This window comes from Schistocerca americana, chromosome 4 (assembly GCF_021461395.2).
Source record: "Schistocerca americana isolate TAMUIC-IGC-003095 chromosome 4, iqSchAmer2.1, whole genome shotgun sequence".
Taxonomy (NCBI): domain Eukaryota; kingdom Metazoa; phylum Arthropoda; class Insecta; order Orthoptera; family Acrididae; genus Schistocerca; species Schistocerca americana.
This window is the reverse complement of record NC_060122.1, coordinates 744021343-744029541: the sequence shown is the minus strand read 5'-3', so window position 1 is coordinate 744029541 and position 8199 is coordinate 744021343. Positions and strand designations below refer to the sequence as shown.

Sequence of the window (8199 nt, the reverse complement as noted above, 5' to 3'; positions counted from 1 at the left end):
GACTTAACAATCCCTCATCAAGACAAGACATCACTGAAAAATAAAATATTGTAGCTTGAAGAAGATGCATTTATGTCACAAAAAAAATCACAATTTAGACTTGACCTTAGTATACAGAGTGAAGACAAGCATTCATAAACACCATACTACTGAATACACAATGCTTTACATCAACAAGAAATTTAATCATTTTGTTTGTGTATTGGCCTTAATTAGTAAATTAACAATATTTCTGAATAAAGTTTCACTACCTAAATACAAAGACAGATATCATTGACGGTACGAGTAGCACCACTATGAAATCTTTCGGAATTTTCCCATGTCTCTTTTACTCAATACTGCAAGAAGGATAACGGCAGCAACAGCTTCAGTAATCGATCATGTGGCCTCAAATATTGATACGGAAACACGTTATGTAGCGGTAAAAGATCTTGGTCTCTCAGATCATTTCTGATACAAAATAAAAGTGAAATCAGACACATAAAATATCTAAAACCTGCAGTTCTCCAAAAGGCTTTTATCAAAAGTCATAACGCAAAATTTTACAAGAGAACTAGTGGACCAAAGCTTACATGATGTTCATGGAGAAACAAATATATAATGCGAAATTCGCTAGGTTCTCAATATTACTAAACTGAATTTTGAAAAGACGCTTCCTAAAGTATCTACGTCAGCAGTAATGTCACATGCAGACAAAAAACAGTAGGTATTAGAAAATACTCACCGACTCTTAGATACCTGAGTTCCATGGAAACGTGTCATACTGGGTCAGAAACCTACAATTTTCACCAACAAGTGCAAAAAATACGTTACAGGAGAGTACTGATTGTTATAAAATAAATTTAACGACAAGAATTATATAGTTCACATAATAAAACAAAGCTGCGTGGATTGTCATGAAACTTGAAGTGGGAAGAGCTAAAAGCTTAATTGCATATAGATAAGGTCAGAGATACTATAATAAATCCCCAAAAGCTAGTAAACTTTGTGAGCGAGAAATTTCGTGTATCACAGAGCAGTTATACACTAAGTAACGGATATAACACACATAAAAAATATGTACTATAAAAAATTGTGAACTGACTGCAATGATATTATTACCACCCAAAGTGCAAGAAGTCAGTAAAACTGTTCAGAAAGTAAAATGTGACAATCTATGTGCTAAAGCGAAGCATACGGATCCCGCTTGACGAACATGATAAATGATTTATTCGCATCAGAGAACTTTCCAAGGTATCTGAAATAGCTGAGAATTGTGCCACTGCTAAAGAAATATAAAGCTGAAGCAATAGAAAACTACATGACATGTTTGTGGTCTACAGTAACGCAGATATAGAATCACGCCTAGTAATTTTGACAGAAGTGCCACTTGATACTCTTGGGAAAGACGAGTGCGTCACACATATCACCTTCGATCTGTCCAAGCCCTTCGATACTGTTGACCGTAAGTTTCTACTAAATAAGCTAGAACTGTTGGGAAGAAAAGATGTAGCTAACGACTGGTTCTGATCAATACTTCAACTACTTTCCTAATAGTAATGGGGGAAAATTATCTTTGTTGGTTCCAGGTACATCATAGTTATTGAAAAACAGGAGATCTTCTTCCAGGAAAGGCAAAGGAAACTGTGAAGAAAGTTTACAGTTCGTCAGTATACAGGAAACTTACATTGATTATAAGGAAAGTAAATGCCGTTTGACGTTTGAAATTCAGAACTAAATGAAACATTTATGGTACCCCTACTGAGTTACTAACAAACACAAAATTTCTGGGAATAAATATCGGCTGTCATATGAAATGATGCGAGGACAGAAAGATACTTGCAAATGGAAGTCATCTGCTTGTACTTACCTTGGGGTTACGTCATCAGTCTGAACAGCCGGCGCCCACTATTTGAATGTACACGTGATTATTAGTCATAGAATTCTTTTCTGGGGAAGAATGAAAAAAATATGAAGACCGTGATCTTATAGATCTTATAATTAAATGTTTCCCTGAGACATTTAAGTCTCTCTCGGTCCGGGACACAGTTTTAATTTGCCAGGAAGTTTCATATAAGCGCACACTCCGCTGCAAATGAAAACCTCATTCTGGAAACCTCCCCCAGGCTGTGGCTAAGCCATGTCTCCGCAATATCCTTTCTTTCAGGAGTGCTAGTCCTGCAAGGTTAGTAGGACAGCTTCTGTAAAGTTTGGAAGGTCGGAGACGAGATACTGGCGGAAGTAAGGCTGTGAGGACGGGGCGTGAGTCGTGCTTGGGTAGTTCAGTTGGTAGAGCACTTGCCCGCGAAAGGCAAAGGTCCCCAGTTCTAGTCTCGGTCCGGCACACAGTTTAAATCTGCCAGGAAGTTTCAAATCCACGCACACTCCTCTGCAGAGTGAAAATCTCAGTCTGGAAACATCCCCCAGGCTGTCGCTAAGATATGTCTCCGCAATATCCTTTCTTTCAGGAGTGCTAGTTCTGCAAGGTTAGTAGGACAGCTTCTGTAAAGTTTGGAAGGTAGGAGACGAGGTACTGGCAGAAGTAAAGCTGTGAGGACGGGGCGTGAGTCGTGCTTGTAGTTCAGTTGGTAGAGCACTTGCCCGCGAAAGGCAAAGGTCCCCAGTTCGAGTCTCGGTCCGGCACACAGTTTACATCTGCCAGGAAGTTTCATATCAGTGCACCCTCCGCTGCAGAGTGAAAATCTCATTCTGGAAACATCCCCCAGGCTGTCGCTAAGACATGTCTCCGCAATATCCTTTCCTCCAGGAGTGCTAGTTCTGCAAGGTTAGTAGGACAGCTTCTGTAAAGTTTGGAAGGTAGGAGACGAGGTACTGGCAGAAGTAAAGCTGTGAGGACGGGGCGTGAGTCGTGCTTGTAGTTCAGTTGCTAGAGCACTTGCCCGCGAAAGCCAAAGGTCCCCAGTTCGAGTCTCGGTCCGGCACACAGTTTTAATCTGCTAGGAAGTTTCAAGTCTCTTTTTATTATCTACGATAATGATCGAAGCAGACGAAATGAATCAAAATTTGTACTGCGGCCAGGACTCGAACCCGGGTCTTCTTGATTGCTAGGCAAGAAGACTAGAGTTCGAGTCCCGGCCTGTATTTTCTAACACGCTTATAGTCGCTGGTCGTATTCGTGTTTTATTTGCGTAACTTTGCATTTATTGTGGCGACCCACCTGCGCCAGGGTTACATTTCACCCTGTCCAAGTTTTTAACGTTCAGTTGTTTAGATCAGTGGCTAACTAATGTGTTTTACTTTATGATAATAAATCCGACTGTTAAATTGACAACTTACTTCTGTTGTAAATGAGATGATCCTTCCTCTCATTAATATATAGATGTGCATGGTGTGGTACCCATATTGCCATGTTTCACTGGGCCACCGTTACTAACTTCCGTTGCGTAAGTCGTTTCCACTGTGTGATATTATTATTTCCTTTAATTAACTTGCATTATCAGCATCGTAGGTGTATGAAAAACAGCGCAACTAACACTCCACATACCCGACGACAGCATAGTTTCAAGTTTTTGTGTAGTATATGTTCGGTTAAATCTGTAAATCCTCAGTTACAATGAACTTACTTGTAACTTTTTCTACGAGCTGTTACAATACTTTTTTGAGTTGTATGATCTACCAATAGGTAAAAAATTGTTTACTAGTCCTAGTAACTTGTTTACTTCATTATCTCTACTGTTGTGGATCTTCATCAAAAAGTGCCTTGAAATGTTTTCAGAGCAAAAACACTAACATAAGAGAAACCGCAACACCAAGATAGAGTTGTGCGACATTCGAAAGACGAGATCTATTCAGTTTCGCGCCAGTCGCGTAAGAGTGGCGTTAGCAGCGCCCTTATGAGAAAGGAAATCAGTTTTGCTCCAAATACACATTGTAACGGTCGTGAGCATTAATTACCTTTGAGATTGGATATGGCGAGTCGATGTTAGTCAAGAATGCCTTTAAGGCGACAAAGACGCTATTATCAACATCTCACTGAGTTCGAACGAGATTTTGATAGGGCTAAGAGAGGCTGGATCTTCCCTCTGCGATACTGCAGAAAGACGTGCCAGGAACGTAGCCACTGTACATACAGGGTGCTTCAAAAATGACCGGTATATTTGAAACGGCAATAAAAACTAAACGAGCAGCGATAGAAATGCACCGTTTGTTGCAATATGCTTGGGACAACAGTACATTTTCAGGCGGACAAACTTTCGAAATTACAGTAGTTACAATTTTCAACAACAGATGGCGCTGCAAGTGATGTGAAAGATATAGAAGACAACGCAGTCTGTGGGTGCGCCATTCTGTACGTCGTCTTTCTGCTGTAAGCGTGTGCTGTTCACAACGTGCAAGTGTGCTGTGGACAACATGGTTTATTCCTTAGAACAGAGGATTTTTCTGGTGTTGGAATTCCACCGCCTAGAACACAGTGTTGTTGCAACAAGACGAAGTTTTCAACGGAGGTTTAATGTAACCAAAGGACCGAAAAGCGATACAATAAAGGATCTGTTTGAAAAATTTCAACGGACTGGGAACGTGACGGATGAACGTGCTGGAAAGGTAGGGCGACCACGTACGGCAACCACAGAGGGCAACGCGCAGCTAGTGCAGCAGGTGATCCAACAGCGGCCTCGGGTTTCTGTTCGCCGTGTTGCAGCTGCGGTCCAAATGACGCCAACGTCAACGTATCGTCTCATGCGCCAGAGTTTACACCTCTATCCATACAAAATTCAAACGTGGCAATCCCTCAGCGCCGCTACCATTGCTGCACGAGAGACATTCGCTAACGATATAGTGCACAGGATTGATGACGGCGATATGCATGTGGGCAGCATTTGGTTTACTGACGAAGCTTATTTTTACCTGGACGGCTTCGTCAATAAACAGAACTGGCGCATATGGGGAACCCATGTTGCAGTCCCATCGTCCCTGCATCCTCAAAAAGTACTGGTCTGGGCCGCCATTTCTTCCAAAGGAATCATTGGCCCATTTTTCAGATCCGAAACGATTACTGCATCACGCTATCTGGACATTCTTCGTGAATTTGTGGCGGTACAAACTGCCTTAGACGACAATGCGAACACCTCGTGGTTTATGCAAGATGGTGCCCGGCCACATCGCACGGCCGACGTCTTTAATTTCCTGAATGAATATTTCGATGATCGTCTGATTGCTTTGGGCTATCCGAAACATGCAGGAGGCGGCGTGGATTGGCCTCCCTATTCGCCAGGCATGAACCCCTGTGACTTCTTTCTGTGGGGACACGTGAAAGACCAGGTGTACCGCCAGAATCCAGAAACAATTGAACAGCTGAAGCAGTACATCTCATCTGCATGTGAAGCCATTCCGCCAGACACGTTGTCAAAGGTTTCGGGTAATTTCATTCAGAGACTACGCCATATTATTGCTACGCATGGTGGATATGTGGAAAATATCGTACTATAGAGTTTCCCAGACCGCAGCGCCATCTGTTGTTGACAATTGTAACTACTGTAATTTCGAAAGTTTGTCTGCCTGAAAATGTACTGTTGTCCCAAGCATATTGCAACAAACGGTGTATTTCTATCGCTGCTCGTTTAGTTTCTATTGCCGTTTCAAATATACCGGTCATTTTTGAAACACCCTGTACTTGCTGGTAACAGTGATCGGGGGAAAGTACGATCGCAAGGATACCGGGCTCCGGACGGCCATGTGGGACTATCGAGAGAGAAGACCATCATATTCGACGTATGGCTGTGGCGCACCGTACTGCATCTGCAACAGCAATCTGAGTAGCAGGTGGCAAGGCACCACAGTGACACAACCAACTGTTACAAATCCGTTACTTCAAGGATAGCTCGGAGCCAGGCGTCCTGTATTGTGCATTACACCAACTCCAAACCACCGCCTTTTGCGACTTCAGTGGTGTCGAGCGACAGCTTATGGGAGTGCATGGTGGAGGTCTGTTGTGTTCTCAAATTAAATCTGGTTCTGCCTTGGTGCCAATGGTGGTTGTATGTTGGGTAGAAGGAGAAAAGTTGAGAGCCTGCAACAACCTGTCCGAGTGCTACACACATTGCACATACACATGGGGTTATGGTCTGCGATTTCGTGTGAAAGCAGTGCAACGTCCCCTTAGAAAAATTGTTGAATTACTGTGCTGATAAACCTCTTACATTATTTGATTTTCAAACAGCTGAGCAGAACTGAACGTACTCAGACATTTCGCTCTTTACCTGTTCTGATCAACACTAAACTGACACACAATATTTTTAGCGCAACGCAATCTGACTTTCAAAAATTCCTACAAAAGAATGGCCCTGACTAACAGTAACCTATACTTTTCATAAATCACTTACCTCACAAAAATCTTCGTTACTCAAACTACTGCAATACAGCGAGTGCCAATACTGCCAGCTAAATAAAAGATTCAAACTACTGAAGGCACTAACTACTGATAGGCATAGTTAGCAAAAGAAAGATTTTGATAGAGAAGAAACAATGTATTTACCTTAAAAGTGTTCAAAAGTCATAATACATATAGCAGTTCATGACATCCAGTCTTACAAATGTACTGTCTCTGATGGACACACGTCCAGATCATCCGCTCTCAAAAATACGCCATCTCACTTCCCCACATCCACCATTGCTGGCGGCTCACCTCCAACTGCACAGCGCTACGCGCTGTTCACATTCAACTGCCCAACACTACAATAGCGAATATTACAACAATGCTACCCAGCCACAGACTGCACACAGCACAGCCAGTGATTTTCATACAGAGTGCTACGTGGCGTTACCAACATAAAAACCTAAACAGCCTACTTACAGCAGGACCACTCTCGTGGTTATCCTACGCACCCTGACTGCAGAATTGTACGTCTGATTCGAAATGTCACGCTGCCACTCATGAATATCATTACAGAGAGTGTTTTCCAACATTACGGTTGCCCACGTACCACTGCTGTAACCCAAAAGGCACTACAATGTCAACATGTTGCCTTGACCTACTCGATCACAGCATATACGGGACATCAACGGACGACAGCTGCAGCCTTCTCCACAACCAGCGTCAGAGGTTCCTGTGGTGGTGGTGGATAGTGTTTAACGCCCCGTCGACAACGAGGTCATTAGAGACGGAGCGCAAGCTCGGGTTAGGGAAGGATTGGGAAGGAAATCGGCCGTGCCCTTTCAAAGGAACCATCCCGGCATTTGCCTGAAACGATTTAGGGAAATCACGGAAAACCTAAATCAGGATGGCCGGAGACGGGATTGAACCGTCGTCCTCCCGAATGCGAGTCCAGTGTGCTAACCACTGCGCCACCTGGCTCGGTAGAGGTTCCTGTATTGACCAACCAAGTGAAGCAAGCATGGAACTCCATCCCGCAAACTGACTTCCGGAAGCTGTATAACACGGTGCATGCACATTTGCCTACTTGAATTTAAAATTCTGGCGGTTACGCTGGCTGTTAATGTGCCAGCAGTTCCAATTTGCAATGGCTTATCTCACGCTCACATTAACCTGTAATGTTTCAATCATAATCACTTACATACCGTACCTGGAGAATTGTGTATCCGAAACGTAATTACTCTATATTATTTACTTTTTGATGCTACGACATTTTTTCCCTTAATGTACGTCACTTTCTGATGTAAGGAAATATTATTATTATTATTATTATTATTATTATTATTATTATTATTATTAAGCATCAGATTGAGAAAGGGAAGCAACATATACTTGCGTGACTCCTTTTCCCGTTTAGAAAGTGCCGCATACCATTGTGGAATAGTGAGGCTTTGTGCGAGCGATGTGCGGTTGGAGAAGTAAAGTTTGCTAAGAAATTCCCGGACGTCACTGAAAATGTACCTAAGGGCCAGTTTAAAACTGAGTTTCAAGAATATTACAAGGAGGGAATATAAGTACAATGTTAACGTCGGCCTCGACTGTTCTATCCGCAGAATGACACATCGGACACGGTTGGCTCTGTAAAAAACTTGGCACATAGAAAGTAAATGATTACGCAAACACAAATTTAGAGTAATTGACACTATAATTACGAGCTTGGATTTGAAACACACACAAGTTAACACTTACGTCAATAACAATGACAGAGCCTGAGTGGCTTTTTATGTCTATAAAAGTTTATAGATCACGTAGAAATGTCATTCATTAACCACTCTGTGTTTTTCGCACATACTAGTCTCACATGCAACAAAATAACAGTATTTCTCAAA

The 8199-nt window shown here is 42.4% G+C and overlaps 1 non-coding gene across 1 annotated transcript; it reads right to left on the bottom strand.

Annotated features, from left to right (window-relative positions):
- Nucleotides 1–7218: 7218 nt before the first annotated feature.
- On the bottom strand, nt 7219–7291 carry Trnaa-cgc. The gene has a single exon. It is a non-coding gene; the product is annotated as a tRNA-Ala (tRNA).
- Between the last annotated feature and the right edge of the window lie 908 nt (nt 7292–8199).